This window comes from Gavialis gangeticus, unplaced genomic scaffold, assembly GCF_001723915.1.
Source record: "Gavialis gangeticus isolate Ggan-Ray unplaced genomic scaffold, GavGan_comp1, whole genome shotgun sequence".
Taxonomy (NCBI): Eukaryota; Metazoa; Chordata; order Crocodylia; family Gavialidae; genus Gavialis; species Gavialis gangeticus.
This window is the reverse complement of record NW_017728998.1, coordinates 724,385-746,832: the sequence shown is the minus strand read 5'-3', so window position 1 is coordinate 746,832 and position 22,448 is coordinate 724,385. Positions and strand designations below refer to the sequence as shown.

Here is a 22,448-nt window from a genome sequence, read left to right as displayed (position 1 = left end):
CCCGGATGTGCACGATGTTGACGAGAGGCGCTCTGCCCGTCTTGGCCTTCCGTTCGCCACGCGTGCTAAGAATTGGCCCACAACTGCCATCTCGGTTTGTCTTTCCCCCACTTGTCTCCAATTTTCTGTCCTCCCCGTAAGCACCTTCTCCTGCCCTGCCTCGTTTCTGCTCCCCCGTGGCCACCCGCTCTGAACCCTGTGGGCTGTAACCCAAGAGGAGCACCGGATACAGTAAATAGTCCTTTCACTCGCGCTGCAGAATTGCTCCAGACGTTTCTATTGATTTTCACTGGACTTAAAGCTTCACCTTTTTCTCTAATCATCCCATAATGGCTTTAGTATGAACAGTCAGGTACAAAATGCCATAAATCTAAGCAGGCTCACTTCACATACCTTCCACTCGCACATGCCCTGTCTTTCTCGCTGTCTTCTCATTTTGCTCAATTTTTGTATTATCTTTTTCTCCCTTCCTTCCCTGATATCTAAAGAGCTATTCAATATTTTTATAGACTTCAAGCACTCCCGTTTTATATCTTGTATCTTCTTTTCTTCCCCTTGCTCTTCCGTGCTTTCTTTTTCTGTTTGAGCGCTATTTTCTTACATCAGGTGAGTTCAGACCTTGTATAGCCCCTCCACGCTGAGGAGGGAAGCATGCCTGGTGTAAATGCATGCAGTTTTTCAGGAGATGGACCACAACAAGGATGTCCAGGAGGAAAGGGGAAGCGGTGGGATGGCATGGCCGGCTGGTCTCACCCCGGCAGCTGGAGTCCTTGCTAACTCTGACCGGACTCTCTGGGAAGCGCCACGGGGCTCCTGTGAGCTCTGCTGCCAAGATGACTAAATGCTCTCCTAGCTCTTTGCTTCCATATGTCCTCTTTCAGGAAAGTTGAAAGAAGAAATACATGAGGATGAATTGAGGCTGGAAGTCGGGCAAGACGGAGCCCCAGGGGCTGGGTGAAGGTATCTGGGAGGCAGTTCTGTTTTCAGGAGTCAAGCATCAGCATGTCTAAACTTTAATAGTCTCTTTAGACAGTTTTATTGGTTCTGAACAAGAAAAAGTACTTATTTAGTTTTTAGGTTTATATCCCTCCCACCCCCCGATGTCTCAAGGGAGTTGCCACACTTAAAAAAATTCTTAGTTCAGATTTTCTGGTTTCGCTGTGCTCTTTGGGGGGAAAAGTAGTGAAGACGACAGCTTTGTGCCCCGCACCCTGGGAAGAGGAAAGCTGCAAAGAGAGGAGGCGGCAGGAGCTGTCCCAGAAGTTGGTTTAGGAAACACCGTCCCCGGGGCAGGGAAAGGGAGCTCGTTGTGACGGGCACATGGTGGAGTCAGTGGAAGCCCCGGATGCTCCTTAAAATGATCACAATGTTCTTTGCCTCTGAAGTAAAAGTTCCCGTAAAACCCCAGGCAGAGGCAGAAACTGCTTTGATTTCAAATACTTAGTGTTGGCATCCGCCGGTCTGCCGGGGCAGGTGTACGAACGTCACTGGTGTTGCACACCCACGGTGCTCGCAGTAGTGGGATGGACTCGACTGCCTTGAGATGCCCCCAACCTGCTTCACTGTGAACTTTGATTTGTGTTGCTCCCTTCTAGTAACTGTTGGGCTGTCCAAGGAGCGGGGAGGCTGCAAGGCCCAGCCTAGCGTGCGCTACCCCGGCGCTGGGTTTCATGGAAGAAGGTGGCCGCGGATGGACCCGTTCACTAAGGTCTTGTTCTGGCCCTTCCTCTGCCGAGAGTGGCTTTGATGCCATGGGTCCTTGATAACTGAAGCATTTGAGAGGAGTAGGAGTGGGGGTAGTTCATGGACCAGTTTCTCTTCTCTCAGACCTTGGTGTGGTCTGCAGTAAATTGAGATTGATTGGATGTTATTTTTCCTCTTGCTAATGTAATCCATTAGCCTGGCACATGCATAATCAGTTTAGAGCACAGTTAACTGGATGTAATCGAGTTCTTCCCTGTCTGCTGGAGAAAATCCTCTCCAGATGCTGCCTGGGTGAGAGCACGCACTAGGCTTATCACACACACAATCCTCCTTACTCTGCCATTTTCCTTTTAAATCGTGTGTTATTGGCTGCTTGGCTTGCCCAAGAGCCACTTCCCGCTCTGCCACTTGCTGCTGAAAATACAGTCCCAAGACCTCGTTAGCCAGCAGCGTGACGGGCCTCCGAGTCCTCCCCGGGAAGAGCATCCGGTGACGTTGGGGGACGATGAAGTGAGTTGGAGCTTCGCCCCCAGCATCGGGTGCGTTGCATTCGCTTCTCCCCACAAAGCACCGGTGACATGGGGGTGCTCCGAGACCGGTGTTTCGATCAGCGCTTCTCACGGGCATTGAGAACCGGGGAAGGTCTGACGAGCTTCCCCCGAATCATAAAGCCCAGACGGGCACTGAAACCCAAGGGTAGCCTGGTGCCAAGAGGAGGCAGTGAAACACCCCTCTGTTTCACCTGTGGTCTCCTTCCCTTTGCCCCAGGGTGTTTTCTGTCGCTGAAACCCAGAACGTGCCCACGGTCACCTTTGTTTCGGTTTAAATATTTGAGGAGGAGCGAAGAAAACGTGCTGGTTCTCAGGCCATAGTTAATAGTGTGAGACCTTTCTTCTCTAGTTGAAGCACCAAGGTCTGCTGGATAAGGCAGGGCTGGGAGTTGAGATGCAGGCTCCGTCTGGCTTTGCTGCTGACTCGCTGGATAACCATCTCGGTGAAATGGGGGCGGTAATGCTCCAACTCCTTTTTCTGAAGTGCGGGGAGATTTTTGGATGAAAAGTGCAAAGTGTTTCTGAGATAACTGGTGCCAGCAGCAGAGCGAGAAACCTGAGTGTGCACAGCTAGCAACTTTTCCTCCAAATTTAGTTCAGGTTCACCAGAAGCGAGGCCCTTCTGGTGAAATGTTTTGGTGGGGATCTGCGTGGTCAGTGCTTTGGGCACAGGCGGGGCCTTCTGCTGGCAATTCAGCACGTGGGGACCAAAGACTGTTGGGTCTCCAGCTTCTTGTGGTGGTCCTGCACCCCGTGTACTTGCCTGAGGGGCTTGTGTCCGGTGAAAATGAGTGCACTGGACAAGGAGCAGTGGGAAGGGGACGGGACTGCGGTCAAACTGCCTCTGCATCTGGGAGGGAGCTGCGATTCCCACCCCCACTCCAGTCTCCTTCCCCTTCCCCGTCTCCTGCTCTGCCTCCTTTCCCCAGCCCGGAGCTGCGTGGCTGCTCTGCTGCCTTCCCTGTGCTCCCTCTGCTCTCCCCTCCCTGCCCCATCTACCCCTGTGCTCCCTGCTCTCCCCCCGCTCTGCCACGTGCCACAGGCACGGAGGCCGCCAGGGCCGGCTCTGCGTCTGTGTCTGCGTCCGTGTCCGCGCTGCAGATCGGACAGCCTTGCTAGAGACGTGCAAGTACTCTGCTGGCGCAGCCAGGGTGAGCTTGCGAGCCGGCATCGAAGCGCGGCCGCTTTGGAGGGAGCGAGCGAGCAGGGCGCTCAGTCAGTGTCGGGGCACGGTGCCATATGACAGCTGCTTGCGTATTAAAACCCGTTGTCTCGGTCAGCAGTTTTTGCCCAGACAGCTCGGCAAAGGCCTGGTCTGACTGCTGCGTGCGATCCCATGGGGGTCGGGTGCAGTACACGGGCAGAATGGATGCGTGGGTACTTTCACTAGGAGAAGTTGGGACAAAGCGGTTATCTGCAGGGAAAGGGTCAGTAGGGGGAAGATTTTGAAAGGAATTGGTCCCCTTGAGCAGGAGCCAAGGCTGACCGCATCCCATGGCAGGTGTTAAAGCAGGTCGTCCAAAAGTCTCCTATCAGAGCACCAAGGGCCTGGTTTGGGGGCCGCCAGAGCAGTGCGCTGCCTGGCGTGTGTGCCGAAGAGCACGACCACATCCCGAGTCTTCCCGATCTTCGCAGCTGGTAACTCACCCCTTGGCAAAGGGGGAAGCAGGAGCGGACCGAAGATGACCCACTGCATGGAAGCGGTTGCACGTAGAGCGTCTCCGTTATATGTTGGGGGAAACGATTCAGTCGGCGCCTGCGGCACTGCCCGCCAGACTTTCCTTCGCGCTATTGCCTAGCTGCCCGGGTGCCACGCTGGAGACCTGCCGGCTGGAGGCGGACGTGGCGCTGCTGTCTGCGTGCAGAGCGCTGTGGAAGCTAGGAGCTGGTTGCAGAGCTAGTTGTTAATTAGCTGATCTTTAATTGCTGCTGTTTATTCAAAGGAGGAACCGGTCTCAACCAATTGTCATGGTCTTGTTTTCTGTAGGGACCGCAGCATGGCTGTGCATCTCCTGGATGCTCTGTGGCAGGTTTGTTGCCTTTGGAGGCTTCCTCCTTGTACTGTTTTCTCTCTTAGCTGGTCAGTTTGTTTCGCCAAAAGAGAGAACTGAACGTCGGGTACGAGGTTGCAGGAGCCATGCGGGGGCCGGCAGCGCTCCTGAGAGACGAGTGCTCAGACCCTGGGGTGGGTGTCAGAAAGGTCCTCGGAGAGAAGACGGGGGACATCCTTCCTCGGGGGCCGGCCTGCTTTCGCCTGCCGATGGTGCGCAGTCGGTGCTGTTGCTAAGAGCGGCCTTTCCTGCATTATCGAAGACAGCTCTTTCTGTCGAATTCGTTGGCAGCAGAGCGGTTCCACGTGCTTTGCAAATGAGTAGTCATGGTAAGCCCCACTTGAAGGGCAGCTATTTCTCCAAGCTTTACACAACAGTTTGAGATGAGAAGATGGGGAGAATCAGTCAGAGAATCGCAGAGAGCTGCTCAGGAGGCAGAAAGGAAATCCTCAGCTTGGAGCTGGCCCAAATGACTGAAGTCTGAGCCTCTGCTCTTGCAGAAAGTGACGCCGGGGCTGTAGTGACTGAGCGGCGCCCTCCCACGGCCCGTCCCAGCCCGGCCCCGTCCCGTCCCGTCCCGTCCCGCCCGGCGCGGCGCACGCTCACGTCAGCTTGGCTCGCGGGTTGTCCTGGCTCAGAAAAGATTCCTGCTTTCTAAATCACCAGCAGTGACTTCTTGCTGCCCCTTGCTTGTCTTTAGAGGCCTCTCATCCAAGTAGTGACTGCTCATCCAAAATTTCTTGGCCTCAAGATCAGTGTTTTTATTCCCAGTAGAGCACAGGCTAGAGAAGAGAGAATTTGTCTGCTTATGGAAATGCAGTTACTGTTCGTTCCCCTTACAAATCAGTGTCACCGAGCCGAGCGTGACACCGTTTGCTTCGCTCCGTGCAAGAAGTGACTCTCATCCAGTGCTGGTTTGGTTTTTTTGTTGGCAGTAGACTTTACCCTGGGACTCAAAGTCTCTGAATGGTGCTGTGCTTCCCCAGGCAGGGGCCTTATGGCCAAGTTTGGTTCACGTAAAAGTTTTTTTGTTTTGTTTTTGTTTTTTTTTAAAGGAAAGAAACTTAGAAAATTAACATTTTTTTTCTTGCCTTTGGGCCAAAATGATGAAAGACTGGAGAGAAAAGGAAACTGAAGCCTCCTGAGCTGGCACCGAGTAGGAAGTAGGGAGCTGGCACTGGCCTCGCTATCTGGAGGGGCAGGTGAAGAACCAACGGCGGAAGAGGTGGGATTTGGGGAGACCCAACCCTCGGGTGGTGCGAGCTTAGTGACTGCTTTGCCCGAGCCCTGGGGACCAGGTAGAGCTGCCACAGGAAGGCCCGTCACCCCTGGGTGATGGGGCTGGATGGCAAGTGGGAACAGGCTGGCATCTTTTCCCCTAAACTTTCTTCCATCTCTGTCTTGTTGGGGTTCTTGGAACATGGAGCTGGCCATCCTGCCCAGCCCAGGAGAGTCCAGCTACATGCACCTTGACTTACTCTCTGCTTGGCTGTTTGATTTTTGCAGCCTTCTCCACCATGCTGCGCTGCATCTAAAGCCCCCCGGTTCCGGGTCATAGGCATTGTGCCGTGTGTGTCAGGAGTTGTAACTATAAACAGTTTCCTGCAAGATCTTTAAATTCCAGCAGGACCGTAGTGGAGTGAGTGCACCTTTATAAAATCCCCTGTGAGGTGAAAGTGCTTGAGACCTTCAGCTGAAATCTGCCAGTGTTTAGTCACTGGGGGTTATGAGAACTGCAGTGTGACCCCAGGACAAGTGAACTCGAGTCTAGAACAAGCTGCCCAGTTGTGCTGCGCTCACAGCGGGAGCATCATCTGAGCGGTACCTGGGCTGGGGTGAATCCCGAGCCAGGCTGGCCTCGTCCCACATGGTGCATCTCCGACGCCAGCGAGCCTCGCACCTTCTTCCAGGCCGACAGGTGACCCACCGCCTCGGAGCCCGAACCCGAAGGAGAAGCATCTGCATCGCGGCGTGTTCAGTGTAAGGGCGGTTACGAGGAGGAACCAACCCTGCAGTAAATACCCTGCAGTTCAGTCCTGCTTTCCTGCCCTTTGGGACTCGTTAAGGAGCTTAAATTCAAGTAAAGTACGTGAGTCACTTAACCCTTTCAGAAACCTCCCCTTGGTCTGATGCTCAGCGACAGACCTCTCTGGCAGTGAAGTAAGCTGCTGCACTTGGCATTTTTAATACAGAAATATCAGTAAAAATCAACAGCGTCCTACTGTGATGTTGCTCCTTGGGTGGAAGTGAGAGAAGTGAGACCACACAACCGCCTGCTCGGTCTTTTGCGTGGATTCGTCCGCTTGGTTTACGAGTCTGCGCAGCGATCACATCTCTGCTTTGCTGCCTCCTAGTGTGTTCCCAAGCACGTCCGGCCAGCGTCCTAGCAAAGAAACAGCTTGAATACTAACTCAATTAAAACAAAAGCTACAACAAGAGAGCAGAGGGACTGCAGTGGTAACGGGAACAAGCCATCACGAGTCCAGAAGTTGGGATTTGTGACAGGTGTCCCATCCAGCCCCCCAACTTGCTCAAGTGAATTCAAACCCTAAGCTGCCGAACACGGTTTAGCACTCCAGCCAAACTGTTTATTTAAGGGTGGGCAAACACTGGAAGTTAAGTTAGAAGAGGTTCTTTCATTCCCTCTGCAAAATCACTTCACAGCTTCAGTGCTAAACAACTCTTCGATCTTGGTTTCTCTTCGTATCACGGGAGCCAGAGTGTGTGGGGACGGAGTAGCTTAGAGGGCCTTGCATCCCATCCCAGGGCCTTGGGTACCAGCACCGCAACTAGGCATCGTGACTGGGGTGCAAGATGAACCTGGAAGGCACCTCCCTGTGGGCTGAGCCAGCCTGCACTCAAATTAACACTTTACTGTTAGTCAACATTTGCTTAAACTCCACAAACGAGGTGTTACTTGTTCGCCCAACCATGCCACATCTGGAGGCAGGGATCTCCCTTCTGCCAGAGTCGGGGCTCGAGTAGCACTGTCAGCACCAGCCGTCACCGTGTGAAGGGAAGCGGAAGTAGGGCAGCCTCCTCGGACAGACCAATTAAACCGTGATTCATCAGCATTGGTAACAAGCAGCGGAGAAATCATCTGATGATTGTGGTAGCTGCTGGGGTCATCAGGCGCCAGCTCTGGGACCCTGGGCCAGGTGAGAAGAGCTCTGGGCTTTCTCCACGTCTGCTGCTTTTTCTTGCAGCAAGCGAGTGTGCCAAGTCCGCCGCAGGAGCGTGAAGCCAGCGCAGAGGGATGCGGCGGTGCACAGTTGTCTGCTCAGACTACAACCACAAAGAGACGTTCTGCTCGGGTGACTTGGGCTGTGCGGGGTGTGGTGTCGGGCAGCCTTATCCCAGAACCCGCTTGGACGCCCGTGGCCAGGGCAGCTCTCGGATGTGAAGAGAGACCCGTACGCGTACGAGATCGAAGTAGGCACATACAGATGCATGCTTCTGAGCATGTGAGGGCTGTGAGCCATCTGCTCGGCATCTAGTCAGCTCAGAAGATCTAGACTCATTCGTTTCCATTTGCTTCGTTATTCCAGAGCTCCAAACGAGCGGGCCGGGGCCGTGCTGTCACGTACTTCTCTTGCGTCGTGCGAAACAACAGGCTTGAGAGATGCTGTCCGGGGTGTTACTGCTCGTCTCCTTTCCTCTGTCTGGGAAAACAACTTTATTCGTTTTACCTGGGAAGTAACAGTGGCCGTGCCAAAATACGAGCTCCAACACCCGCAGGCAGCAGGACGGGGTAATCTTTTGCTGGGGTTTGCCCTTTCATGCTCTTCCCCTGCTTGTATGTATTTACTTATTAACCCCTCAGCCTCCGACGTCATTGGAGCTTGAGCCTTTTGTGCTCTGCTTCTGCTAGAAGATGGTTGGTATCCTGGTCCCGTGGAGTTAATCGCGCTTTCTGTAAATCACAGACGTGGATTTGTCCCTGCTCTTCCAAGTGGCCGTCTCTTAATGGCCATTTTCGGTACCAGGCAGGCCCTCGAGTATCTTCCACTAAGTGGGTTCAGTGCCACGTGAACTTGGCTTTTGATTCCTGTTGCAGTTTGCTAGCAGCGCCACTTTGCAGCTGCTGCCGTATCCCGTGCAGTCTCCCAAGGTGGGCGTTCGTTTGGTCTTTGGACAGTGCTCCGTGCACTAATTGCAGTGAAAAGTCACTGAAAACGGCATGCAGGCTTCAGCGCTCGCTCTGTGATCTGTATGAAGCGTTAATGGCTGGAGATGCTTTTCTTAGCTGCGAGCCCGGCCAGCCGCTGAAGGACTCGGGGTTCCTCTCCTCTTGTGCATCTCTGGTTTCTATCCAGTTCTGCAAAGCAAATTAGGCTGTGAGTTACACCCTAGTTGTCTGAGAGTTAGCCTCGGCTATCCCACTGCAGCAGGGCCCAACAGGAGCAAAAGGCAATAAATACTGATTTCACAGATTTCATAGACAATTGGGCTGGAAGGGACCTCGGAAGATCGAGTCCAGCCCCCCCTCCCAAAGGGCAGGAAGTCAGCTGGGGTCACAGGATCCCAGCAAGATAAGCATCCAGTTTGCTCTTGACTGACTGAACTGCCTGGCTTGACCAAATAGTTTCCCACTCTGAATCTCTCCACTTCCCCTGTGCGCAGGATGGCTCCTCTTCCCCACCCTGCTTGGGCAGCAGAGCAGCGCAGATGTTCCTGCCAAGGCGCAGACCAGGGAGACGCTCCAGGGATGCATTTGGGGTAAAAGTCAGCGTAGGTGCTTTCTTGATTTCTGTCCGAGCCATCTCGCAGCACATTTCTTTTGCTACCCACCAAAAAGTGAAGTCTTGCTTCATCCGTTCTTTCTCCCTGTGCTGTCTTTAAAAGCAACCAAGCGAGGGGGGTTGTTACGGAGACTCCTCTTCCAGTTGTCTGGGTTGGAGGCGGCCTCCAGGCCCTGGCTTTCCGCACCGTCCCGGCCATTAGCCGGATCCCAGCTGTGGTTGGAGCAGCGCTGTGCAAGGGCTTGGGGTCTGACTTGGTGACTTTCCGCCCCCCCCAGAATCGGCTTCCTCGGTTCTTGCGTCTCCCGGCTCCGTGCCCGTCGGACGCTCCTTTTCACGGGCTCGAGGCAGCCAGTCCCGGGCGGCAGGAAGATTGGGGAGAGAGAAGGCAGGCTCTGCCAGCAGCTCGTGAGGCCTGGTGCTTTCATGCCCCTCGTTCCTGGGGTGCTTTGGGAAGGAGTTAACGTTTCCTGCCCTGCTGCCGGTCGCTCTGCTCTGCCGTCTGCTGGTACCTGTGCCGTACGGGTGCGTCGCCCGTCTCCCGAACGTCCCTGCCCCGCTCGCTCCTCCTGTTCTTTCTGCTGCTCCGAGAACGATGGTTTTTAAAAAAAAAAAAAAAAAAAAGTCACCTGGGGAAGTTTCCAGCAACAGTAACAAAGGCTGTCTCCACAGAGGGGAGGCTAATTACACAGCTAATTAATCCAACAGATGTCACTTTAACTGCCTGCTTCTTTGTGATTCTGTTGCACATGTCGTGCTGGTTAGACAGACTTCACGGGCCCCGCTCAGATGCCAGCGCAGGCTTTTGGACGCTGCCGCTTCAGCCCTGGTGTGCCTTGTGCCTCGTTACGTCTCGGAGGCTTGTGTCTAGGCCCTAGTCCTGGTGAGCCGAGTCTAGACGTTATTCAAAGTAGGTTGCAGTCAGAAGTAACGGCTCTCTAATGGCTATGATTCATTTAGAAGATCTGAAATATTATTATAGCTACCAGTAGCCTTCCTCCCAGCACTAAAGTATTGATCCTTTACCTTCTTACTCTAAAGCTCTTGGTAATTAGGCTGCAGTTAAACAAAAGGAGCCCCTGCCTGCTGCACCAGAGGCGCTAGCAGGCTAAAGGACAAAAGCGGGACCCGGAGCCTTTGGTATTTGCATAGCTGAGACCCCGTCTCTCCGGGTCCAGGAACTGTCCGCGCACCCGGGGTCAGCCAGGACTGCTCGGCTCCTCGGAAAGAGAGACGAGGTGTCGGCGGGCCTGTCGCGCCTGGGCAGAGCTCGTCTTTGCAGACGGGGCCAGGCCAGGGCCGGCTGGGGAAGGAGGCGCACTTCAAGCTCTGTTACACCGGCATCTTGTTTATCGCCAACTTCACTCTGGAAGTTGATTCGTTTTATCTCCCCAGCAGCAGTCAAATCCCCCCTTGCTCCGTTCAGCTGCCTTTTGTAGGAAGGCCTGAGATGTGGGTCGTCCCAGGAAAATTCCCAGCTTAATAATGCTGGTATAGGGCTGAATGTGGATGGCCCAATTCCAGAAGATGAGTAGCTGTTGAGTAGAGGGCCTGACCCTTCGGGGACGCTGCTAACTCGGTCTCCCGTTACAGAGGCAGCCGAACCACCAGAGGCTTGCGAGTGTCAGTTCATTAGCTGGCTCCTTTACGAGCTCTCATCCGGGTGGAGAGAGTCCATGGGAAGAAAAATAGGACACAACAATAACGGTGCAGAAAGAGCTGTGCAGAAGGCTGTGGCAGGCCCAGTTGCCTACGTTGCAGTGAACGTTGGCCGGTGGTCCCGTGCTAGCTCTCTCAGCAGACGCAGCTCTACTTGCAGTGTATTTTGTAGGCTTATCCTTCCGCTGTGCACACATTTATTGTATTTTTTTTCTTAGGCTGACATTATTTCTGTGGCTGGCAGGTCAGGCAAGGGGTGCAAGTGCATCTTGAGGCAACAGCATTCAGCTTTCAGGTTGGGGGGAGACTCCAATAAGTGCCAGCAGCACGCTATTGCCAAGTAAGGCGACAGCCAGGTGAATTCTGCATTCGAGAATAAGGCTGGGACTTGTTTGCAGGTGCCGTCGGTGCTGCTTTGGGATGTTCATTGCAATCTAGATCAACTACATTGGCAAACAGCTCTGCTCCTCTTCCTCATTGAGAAGTTACCTTCTGGGGCAGAAAGGTCTGTGCAGCAGGTCCCAGCGTTGGTGGAGGTGGGCATGTATTGTGCGTGAGGCAAATGCTAGAGGCAGAAAGAAAGCAAGCACAATCTGGCCATGGTTAGGATGGGGCTGTCCCCTGGCCATCGCTCGGCTGCTTAGCACCCAGAGTCCCCAAGCCCCCCTTGCCCCTTCCTGCCTGTGCCGCAGGGCAGGGCAGGGCAGGGCAGGGCAGTGGGGTGGGGATCCGGGGCAGGAATTGCACCCGCGCTCGCGCGGTGCAGAGGAGAGGGGAGAGTGTCCACGCAGCATGCTCGGCATGACCTGTGCGCGGTGTGGTCCCATAGGAGTTGGACAGCCCTGGGTTAAAATAGATGGTAGGCTGCAGAGGGCAGTTCATGGCCTGAGCTGTTTGGAGGGGGAACGGGGCAAAAGAGTCCAGGGGAGAGGGGTGCCTTTCTTGGGGTCTGGCTGTCTTCAGTAAATGAGTTACCGCAGTTGATTCAGCGTAATGGATGTGTCCTCATTTCCCACAGCTGATGGGGATTATATCAGCTTGGTTTAACAGTCTCATTTTCTACTCCCAATGCACGCTTGTTTTAATGTGTTTCAGTTAATGAGGTAGAAGAGAGAATGAGGTGTTACTGTTTATACACAGACAGTGAGTCTGTGGAGAGGGCTCTCTTCGAGCCTGTGCAGCCATTCGTCGTGCTCTCCAAGGGCCAGCTCCGCGAAAGCATTAGCTGGCACTGGCACTTACACACACGTTATGGCTGGGTTCAGCTGCTAGTCTCGGTAGTTTTGCTGGCGCATGCTTCTCCTCCATTTCCGTGGGTTTCCTTTTGCATTGGAGGGATGTTACGTCACCGACAGCCGGGCACTCGCGCTGGCTTGGTCCACGGCTCAGCGTCGCCCACCTCTTTCAGCAAGGGCCACAAGCGTTGGGAAAAGCCACTGGGATCTCTGCAAGGTAAAAGGTTCACGTAAGCACTAACTTAATTTATATCTGCACCACCTCCAGTCTCCATTGTTTTGTTGCAGTGGCGCTCGCAGGCCCCGGACGTGAACGTGGTCAGGGCCACTTTGCCAAGCTTTGTACAAACAGGCAGATACAAAGTGGTCCCGGTCCCGGACGTTGCTGTCACTCGGAGAGCAGGTGCATTCTCCCCTGGCCAACACGATGGCGATTAGTAAGATCTAGTGGAGGCGAGGCATTCAGTAGTTTTCATGCAAGGCAGGTGCCAGTTTTCTGCGGGCTCTTCCCTCTGTGAAAATGCTACCGGCTGCCTTGTTGCCGCTAGTACTTGGCCACGTGTCAGCCAAGGTAAGAGCGTACCGGCAATTCCCACGTGAGTTCGCAGCATTTCTCTGCTCGTCCCGGAGGCTTGCCCTGCTGCCGCATGCAAGAGAGCGTCGGAGAAGCCGGTTTGCTGCTACCTGCCGGACGGTTGCTCTGAGCAGGAAGCCAGGATCCTGCCCTTGGGGGTGACCTGTCTGCATTCGGGTTTAAAACCGTTTGTGAAATGGGTCTCTGGTTCCCAGCAAGCCAGTGGTCCTGAGGGCGAAGACAGATGCTTGATGTGGTGCGCGTTGCAGCGGCGTGCACGGGCGCGTGCGTGCGTGCACTCTGGGGGAAGGGGAAAGGACAGAGTATCTCCCGCAGCCGTGGATTTTGTGTCAGTGAGACTTGGCTATAAATAGTTAAACCTGTTATCTAACTTCTGGCCCCACGCCAGCTGCTGGCATCAGTTGGCTGACAGCGCAGCCCGAAAGGCCCCGCGCGGTGCGCTCCTGAAGGCAAAGCGGCTGTTGGTTTAAGCAGGAATTAAACAATTACCAAGTCTTAGTTCTCTCCACCTTCAGTGGATTGACTCTATAAATTGTCAGCCTGTTGACATTTTAATGTGAATTATGTCATCTGGTATCCCCTTTGATTTCAACATGCCTCAGTTTGTAAATACATGAGCTTCTCAAAAGATTGTGGTTAGCATACACACAGGAGGCCTCGGGGTTTTTGGTGGGGAATGAGACAATGCCTGCGTCTCAGCAACGAGTGCGCCTGGCATTGAAAGTCTTGCAGCTACACAGCGTGATCTCGGCGCGTGTGACGGGGGCTGTTCTTCACCACCGGTGTCCCATATGGCTCCTGTCACTGCTGCTCCATCTGCTCCGGCCTTGCAGCGCTCCCCTGGCTGCGCCCTCGCCAGGCCGTGGGGCTCGCGTGCTCCGTATCCGCCCGTCCGGGAAGCTTATGCCGTCTTCCCCGGGCCTCTGGCTCGCTCAGCCCTGGTGAAAGTGGGACCAATTGCCCTGCAATGGTTACTACTGCAATAGCACTGAGGAGCCAACTAAGAAATAGGGCCGCTTTTGTGCAGCACCTTGCACAACAAGTAGTGTCCAGTCCCTGTCCTGAATAACTGGCAGCCTGAGTAGGAAGTGGACACGACGGAGCCCGGGGCCGGAGTGGACGGGGGGAGAGCGCCCGGTCATGATGCAGCGGAGAGCATGGCAGTGCTGGTGGTTTGAGGTGGGTTTCGTTGGGAGGAAATCTGCGAAAGGGAAAAAAGGGAGAGGGGAAGGGAGGGAGGAGACGATAGGAGTAAAACTAGATCCCGACAGAGGGGCAGGAGAAACCTCGCTGCACAAGCCTGGGGTGGTCTTGCTGGCGCTGTCGTCTCTTGAGCGTCCACATGTCCAAAGCTGCCTGGACTTTGTGCATGGCTCTGCTCAGACGTTTTCCACCATGCTTGCCATGGGAGGACAGCCCACGTGTGCGCTAGGAGCCAGGAAGTGTGCGTTCGCGTGCAGGGAATCTCTTGTAACTAGACAGTCTGGACACTTGTCACTTTGCGACCGTGGGGTTTGTATTTGTGAAGGGCCCAAGTGTGCATCAGAACCTCACACTTGATCAGTGCGTGTGTAAGGAGAGATGTGGTGGGGGTGAAGCCCCTTTCTCAAGGCTCTTGGAGTCAAGTTCAGTGCCAGGAGGATGAGAGCCGGGGCCACAGCTTGGAGCGAGCAGACGCATATCTCTTCCAAAACCTTGAGCCCCTGGAATGACAGTCCGCTCCTCGGGGTACGTGGATCTTGTAAGGGTTCTTCAATACTTCTTCTTTACTTTAGCGAGCACAAGACATGCACAGACCTACACGAAATAATCAGCATACCTATATCGATTCCTCTGCCTCAGTTTGCTCGTTATTCATCGTTTTTGGGAGCTAGATCTCAGTACTTGAAGGAGTTCAGGATTCTTCCTCTCCCATACATGCCTTGTCCTCTTCTGTAACCTTCAGACCTCTGTCAGGTGACCCGTGACCACCCTTGTCACTTGATCAAAGTCAAGTCCCTTCCAAGTAACCGTTGCCTGGTTACCAGCTCGTTTGGCAGAACTCATTTTCTTGTTTGCTTTTTGATTTGGCCAGGTCCTTTAGCATATCCATTTTATTGGCCAGGTAAATCTATTCAAATGTCAACAAGTCTTGATGGTCCACTTTTCTGACCCAGACCTGAGGGAAGGTGGGGGGTGGGTGGGAGAGATGCAAATGTGCGTGTGCACGCAAGTGCATGGACAGAGTTGGCAAGCAGCTCAAAGTAACTTGGGTAAACTGAGTCGCATATAATATTTCATTAAAATAATGCAAAAATAATACATTCTCCACCTGGCTTTTTTCTTGCAATGTGTGAACATTGCTCCAGACAGGATTATGCTGTTTTTTCCTGTGTTGTGATGCACCGTGCTACATTTTATGTTGCCCTTCAGTGTGCGCTCGTGTACGTGCGCACGCTTCTTTGGGACTGCAGCCTCCCAACTTCCAAAGCAAATAGTCCTCGTGCCTGGCCGTTCTGAGTAGCAACTTTACCCGCACAGGACAAATATTTAACAGAAAGGTGGACAGAGGCACTTGAACAACTTGACCTGAGGAAGGGGGCACAGCATGTACATGCACAGTAAAACTGATCCTGTGCATGGATTTAGCATGGGATTAAAGTTCAGAAAATGTATCTGATATTTAAGATAAAAGAACAGCCTTTATGTGGGTGTTGTAATTATTCCAAAATTAAGCACTATAAATACAGGAAACTAGACTTAAAGTTCAGTAGAAAACCAGATATGCTAAGGAACCCTGCCCACTTCTCAGAATTTCACTATTCAAGCCGTGGGTCAGAGAACAAAGAGATGGTCCTTCCTAAAGAGTTTACTTTCTTGATAAATCCATACCCACTGTTGAGTTTAAAATCAGAAGAGACCATTGCAGTTGCCTAGTCTGACTTCCCGTTCACCCAGGCCGCCCATTTTTTTCTGTTTTAAGCCCATAAGCTCTATATTGATGTATAGAATAACCTTAGAAGATGCACGGTCTTGATTTAACAACTCCAGATGATGAAGAATCTGCCAGACCGCTTGGTAAGTCGTTTGAGTAGTTAATTATCCTCACTGTTCAGAATTCATGCAGTATTTCTTGTCTGAATTTATCTGGCTTCAGCTTCCACGCACCAGATCTTGCTCTGCCATTTTCTGATAGATTAAAGAGCACTCTCCTACAGAAGTCTTCTCCCCACACCAGGTGTTTGACTATGATTAAGTCCCCTCTTAATTTCTTGTGGATAAAGAAAATAGACTGAGCTTCTTTAAGTCTCTTATTATAGAGTTTATTTAATTCTGCCCTGTATCGATGACATTCAATAACTATAAATCCAGATTTTGGTACACATTAGTGTGTGTTGTCTTGGATTACTTGAACTTGATTTTTAAACGCACGTTAAGACTTTTCATATATTTTTTTCTCCCGGTGCCATTACAGGGCAGAGCTCACGTTGTCTGGGTCACTTAACTGCATTGTCATATCTTAATGTGCTTGGATTTATTTAAACTTCTTTCTGTTTCCTGGGTTTATAATGCTTGCTGTGAGGGGGGAAGTATTCTTTTACTCTTTTTTAATGCTCTGTGAGCATAACTTTTGCTTGGAATTTTTTAAAGGTGCAATGAAAAAATAAGCCACCCCCCCCCCCCCCACCCCCCCAAAAAAAAACCAAACAAACAAATAAACAAACTTGCATGGGACATTTCTAATGAAACTCTTTAGCAGGGGTAGGCAGCGTTTTTTGGCCAGAGTGCCGAAAAGACTACAGTGTCTACCTTGGAAGTTGCTGGAGTGCCGGCATGCCAGAAAAACAAAGCAAGGGTGAGGGGGGGGTACATGGCAGGATGTGCTGCGTATTAGTATAGTAAACTATTGTTGTATGTAAAGTAAATAAGAGCTTTAAAATGCTTAAGGAGTTTCATTTAAAATTAAATTCAAGTGCAGTTCTTACCAGTTTAGTGTGCTCCTTGCCCTTGCTTTTCTGGGGCTGGGGCAGGGAGGCAGCTGGGGCCAGGGCAGGGAAGCAACATTTTCCCTCCAGGGGAAGGGGACGATGTGCACACTCGCGTGTGTGCGCCAATTAAAATCTCGCGTGCCACCTTCGGCGCACATGCCATGGGCTGCCAGCCCCTGCTCTATAGGATCAGCCCTCAATCCTTTCTTATAATTTTAGCTTTTAGGGTTAGACTCCGGTATGGTCGAGCAGCAAAAGCAGCTGGAACGGACTGGCCGGTTCTGCCGGATTTATAGCTGCTTCGTATTGCCGGAGCAGCAAGAGAACAGTAGGTTCATATGACAGTTTCCCCTTCCACAATGTATGCCTCGGGCATAGCCCTGCTCACGCTTTCCTCCTCGTTTCACTCTGGCACGAGCAGATCTCCAGTCTCCCCTCCTTCCTGCCCCGAGTAGATGCAGTGCAATTGGAAGTTTTCTTAAAATAAATATTTAACATGAGGGGTACTTCATTCTTTGTAACTGAAAGGTTCTCCTTCAGCTGAAGTGGGAGCTTAATATTTTACCCTTCAGGGGAAGTCAGAGGCTGAAAGCGTCCTCCATTACCTACTGTTTTCAAAAGGCAGGATCCATGAGCTTGTAGCCACTGTTTTGTGTTCTTCCCAGGAAGTGTGCGGGGCCAAGCTTGCCTCAACGCAGACAGTGGCTGCGTACACGCATTCAAATAATCTGGGAGAATTCTCCCAGGTATGTTTTCCGGGTAGAAAAACTTATCCTGAGGCAATCCATGCTGGTTGCCCTGCTTTCGGTGCTTCCCTTCGCACACCCACAGACCCAGCGCTCCTGCTGTGTTGCTCTAGAAGCACCCAGAGCAGCGGTGAACTTTACCAGGTGTTTCAGCTGAGCGTGTGCAGGGCAGACGTTTTTCTGTGGCTTTCTTGAGTTGGACATGGGGTTGAGAGTTTCAGAAGTCCTGGATACGTGCATTAGGCTGCGGCTAACCCATGGGACATGGGTAGCACTCAGGAGAGATTTGTGGTCGCTGTAGATGGATCCCCCCACACAGGATCTTTGTGTCTGCTAAACCTTACTGTCACAGGTCACTTGGACTAGCGTGCATCTTGGGAAACAACAATGCTGCAAGCCAGGGGTTGAGGAGCATGGTCCAGCAGGATACTTTAAGGCACACTGGCACCAGCCTCAGCTCTCCTCCTCGTGCGCAGGGCTCGGCTTCTCTCACACTGTTGTGGGCCTGCTGGAGGGCTGCGTGGAGAAGGGAAGGAGGAAGTAGGTTCAGATGCAATACTGACCTTTCTTTAGGTTGGCTTCTATGATTTTTCAGGGTTCCTTTTCACGTGAGCCTGTTCTAGCCCCTGGTTATTAGGAAGCTGAGGTTTAGCACCTACAGGAAGGATGTCCAAGGTCTTGTCTACATGGGGCATGTGTTGCGCACAGAGGCGAGGGTGCAAGTGTACAACCTGCACTGATGCCTTGTGCAGAGGCCGGTAGTCTGCTGAGGGCAGCGTGCCTTCGTGTGAGGTCACTTGCTCCACTTAGAAAGTGGAATAAGCTCCCCTACACTTGGCGCACACCAGGCGCATCTGCATAGGCGCTTGTTCGGGCGCTTCCCGGCATAGACCACCCTGAAGCATCCTCTGTTCCTTGACGCTGTGTAGCCCTCGTACGCGGTTCCCTACACAGAGGTGGTAGAGCTTGGCAGCCCTATGTTTCGAGACCAGGCTCTTTCTTTGCTGCCCTTGATCCAAAATAGGCTTAATGGTTGAAAAATAAGGGCAAGGGATATGTGAGGAGGATTTATGGGAAGGGGAAGTGGGGAGGGTTTCAGGCGGGGCTCCTCCTAGGCTGTCTGAAAAACTGCTGGGTACAGATTGACTTTGTTGATTTAGTAGACTGTAAAGGGGATGCTTCAGACAGCCGTGAACGCTTTGCCGGGGTGGTCCCAGCCCTCACCCGACCCCCTCAATCCCCAGGGTTACATGGGTTCAACAAGACCCTGTCCCAGTCTCCCCCCAGCTGTCCTCTGAAATCAGGGCTCTGACCCCTGAGGTGGGGAGGGTGGCTGACCCAGATCTTGTTCTGGTTTACTTCTGCTTTACGAACATGGGGCTGGAGGGGTTCTCCTGGGTTGTCAACTCTCGTCCTGGCTAGCACAGGCAGGAGTTTGGCTTCCTTGACCCGGGAAGTCAGAGGCAAGGCACAGAAACGTCCCCGTCCAGTTAGCACTTCCTCGTGTGATTGGTTTGCCATCCGTGATGAGTCCACGGCTGCTTCCCTGCTCTCCTCCGGGAGCTGGAGACCTCTCTTTCGGCAGACGAACGCAGCCTGGAGCTGGGGCCGCTGCCTGCAGGGAGGAGCGGTTTAATCTGCAGCCTGCCTGCGAGAGCCCTGGTTGCTGCGTCTCTCCCGTGGCAGGAGCTTTATTCAGCTGGGGTCTGCTGGAATGTCCCCTCTGGCTCTTCCCGCAGACTGACGACTTCTGCCACATTCCCAGCGCGTACAAGCCCTGAAGTGATGATGTTGGCTCAGCAAAACCTTGCAGTGGAAAAGGCAGGCTCTGGCGATTGAAGGTCTGTGTGATTGGCCTTGTGCTGTCTCATCCTGCAGGAAAAAGGGAGGTGCAGAGCTACTCTGTGCGTTTCTGCTCGGATGATGGTCCTGGCCTCTGGTGCTGGCAAAGATCCCGTGACACCCTTCACAAGACCAGGAAAAAATCAGTCTGCTTGGGCGGCATGCCCGCATTAATGGCATCCCACCTACCTGAGAGAGAAAACGGCAGGGGAGATTTTTCCTTGTAACCCATGTGTATTTGTAAGCTGTTATAGCGGTTGTTTAATTTACCATGAAGGAGGCTGCATTTTAGAGGTGGGGAGAATGCTCTCTCCATGTATTTTTAATTTGAGAACACAAGTGTTTTTGTCATCCCTTTGCAGCCCTTTGGCATACTTGTTCTTTAAAGTATTTTCCAAAATACCTGTTGACTCTTCTCATGATCTCCAGAGGACGTTCCTATTTTTCAGAGTGTGAAACTGAGGCCTAGAAGTGGAGTGTCATGTTAAACAGGACAGTCGGAGCTGTTTCCACAGGCATCTCTGAACCAGTGCTGATGGGCGCCAGGGAAGGTGATGAACAGGGGGCAGATCGCTCTCAGTATACCTTCTTCAGATGGTCTCCCTCTACAGCATCCACCCTGGCCACCACTGGAGACGGGATACTGGCCTGACCCAGTGTGACGCTTGTTACGTTCGTGGCCCAAAGGCAGAGAGGGAGCAAATTCAGAACTGGGAGAAGATCTCGGGTGTACCTGGGTGTAGGTCGTAGGCGAAGGCCACAGTCTTCTCAACACCAGCATGATTTGGCCTTCAGCGCTGCAGCCCTCTCAGAAGCAGGGGCTGCCACTGAAGAAGAGTGTTTTAGTCTGGCTTTTGGCAATCACTTGCGGTGCCTAGTGCCCTCCCCAAGAAGGGCACAGCGCCATTAACCAGCAGCAGTGACAGACTGGGACATGGGTTATGCATCCCCTTGGTAGAAAAGTGCACTGGCCCTGCTTGGTGCTGGCTGGTAAAGGCAGCTGTTTTGCCTGGACTCAGTGGGCGCCTATACATGTGCAGCGAGGCTGCTCTGCGCTGTAATTGCAGCACGTTGGAGCAGGTTTGCCTAATCGCGTCTGCTGGAGCGTGGTAATTACCGTGCTCCAGTAGACTCCAATGTCTCGTGTATCAGCATCCCTGCGCTGAAAAATGGTGGCAGGGCCACTTTAACTAAAGTTCCTTCGATGAGGTTTAGTTGAAGTGCCCCTGTCACCACTTTTCAGTGCAGAGATGCTGATACACGAGACATTGCGTGGGTCGCTAAGAAGCCAACGTTTGGTCTCGGTTTCCTTTGGACAAGGCCCCAGCACATACAGCGGGGCCTGAAACCACCGTGGATCAAGGGGACGACACAAAAAGGCACATGGGATGCGGTGACCCCAGGTGTGCTGTCGCTTCCCCTGCTCCCCACCTTGACTTCTTTCCATGGGTGCGCGCCGCTGAGACACTAATCCAGTGGCTAGGCCTGGGTAGGACAGATGCCCGTGTCTGCTCTGTGCTTCAGAAGTGGTTTCCTTTTGTACCCAGTCTGTTGAACCCTTGCAGAGAGGTTTTCCAAAGACTTCGTCCTCCAGCTTCTCTTCCCCCTCTTATTCTCTTGGCTGCGCCATGCCACGGGTTCAGCTTCTCCACCCTTGAGATTGGGGTTTGTTTTGTGTGTCTGTCAGGCCTGGTCGTGTGGGGTTAGGAAGCAGAAAATCCCTGGCCGAAGCAGAGCCTTGGTTGACCTTCCCCACCGCCAGGTTCGGAGAAGCCCACTCGGAGGACATGAGTTGTGTTTCTGAGATCCCGTCTGCGTTCGCAGTCCTGCTCTCGTAGCCATGACGTTTGGGCGTATGGATAAACTCACTCTCCTGGTTGGCAGTCGGCCTCGGTGACATTACATGGACAGATTAGAAGAGGCTTCTCTACTCCCTTCCTCCACTCGCTGTGTTTTACACCAACAAGATGGCTCCACTGCTGGTACTAATATGATTTGACAGGATCACTCTCCCAGCCAGTCCACCCTAGTGTGGACCTGGCCTTGTCAGGATGTGGAAATGTCCTGCAGCAATGGGTCATGCACGCACACAAATATGATCAACAGCCCATGTCTTCAGATACAAGCAGAGGCTATGCATTCAGCACCCAGGGAAGGCACTGCATCTCTGTCGCTCCAGTGCAGAGGCAGAGCCGAGGTCTGAATTCAAATCCAGTCGCCAGGTTCTCAGCCTGCAGCTCCATAGGCTTGGTGTAGACTCCATGAGCCGTAGCGTACCCGTCTCTTAGCTTTTCCCCCTCTCTGGCTTTGTGGCAAGGCATGGGGAAGAGGGGCCATGCTTGTCAGCACCTTCCAGCTACTGAGCCTGCTTCAGGCTTGGTTCCTGGCGGAGGAATGGGAGCGCTGAAGCCTTTGCTTTTCTGCCTGGATCCCCCGTTCCAGGGCAAGCGCAAATAAGAGCACTTCTCTGGTGTTCAAAGTGGGAATTCCTGAAGCCTGCTGGTTTGCCTTCTGCAGGCAGTTGATAACAGACTCCTTGCCTGTGCCGTTCATTGAGAGTTTCCTGCACGTGCAAGATGCACACTTCATGCTCCTGGACTCCAGCGCTGGAAGCCCCAGACCCCACAGCAGAGTCACGGGGGGAGCAGGGATGTCAGAGCTGGACCTCTCCTGTCCTCTCCAGCAGGTTGTATCGTGGGGTGGTATCAATGAGCCTGTGACGGGTGTGTTTGAAACGTCCCCCGTTGCAGCTGGTACAGTCTAGTAAACATCCCTTTGCATCCTTGCAGCTCCGGCATGGGGTGCGAACTGCAGAGTGCTCAGGACCACCTCGTCCCAGCAGCGTACTGTGGTCCCGTACGGTCCAGAACTTGTCATGCCAAAAACCTCCATGCTGTACTTGACAGTGTGCCGAGACTCGACTGAGGCTGCACAGCCTACCTGCACGCGCATGTATTCCCTGCACTCTCGGGTATTAGACTAAATGATACAAGAAGACAGACCCTAACATCATTACTAGCAGAGATGACAAAAATCACCTGCTCCACCGGCTGTTAACTGAAGACCTGAACAGATGGAGGTTTAAGAGGCTTCAGAGTCGTAAACCGTTTGTACGTGAAGCCCACGAGCTCCTGGAAGAGACTGAGGATGCTGAACCAAACCTGTGGGCAGCAACAGGGGGCCGATCACTGGGAAAAGTCAAACCCATTCCTACAACTTTTATACCAATGCCAAACAGTTCCCCACTGGGCACGGACTTGACAGAGACGTGTGGGACAGACTGAGAGTAGATTCAGGCTGGACATCAGGAGGCGATACTTCAGTCAGGGCAGCTAGGATCTGGAACCAGCTTCCA

General features: G+C 52.9%; 1 protein-coding gene across 1 annotated transcript in view; it reads left to right on the top strand.

The window, feature by feature from the left end:
- The window catches only part of ZFHX3 (zinc finger homeobox 3), a 228,559-nt gene that overhangs the window by 91,851 nt on the left and 114,260 nt on the right, over nt 1–22,448 (top strand). The window lies entirely within an intron of this gene.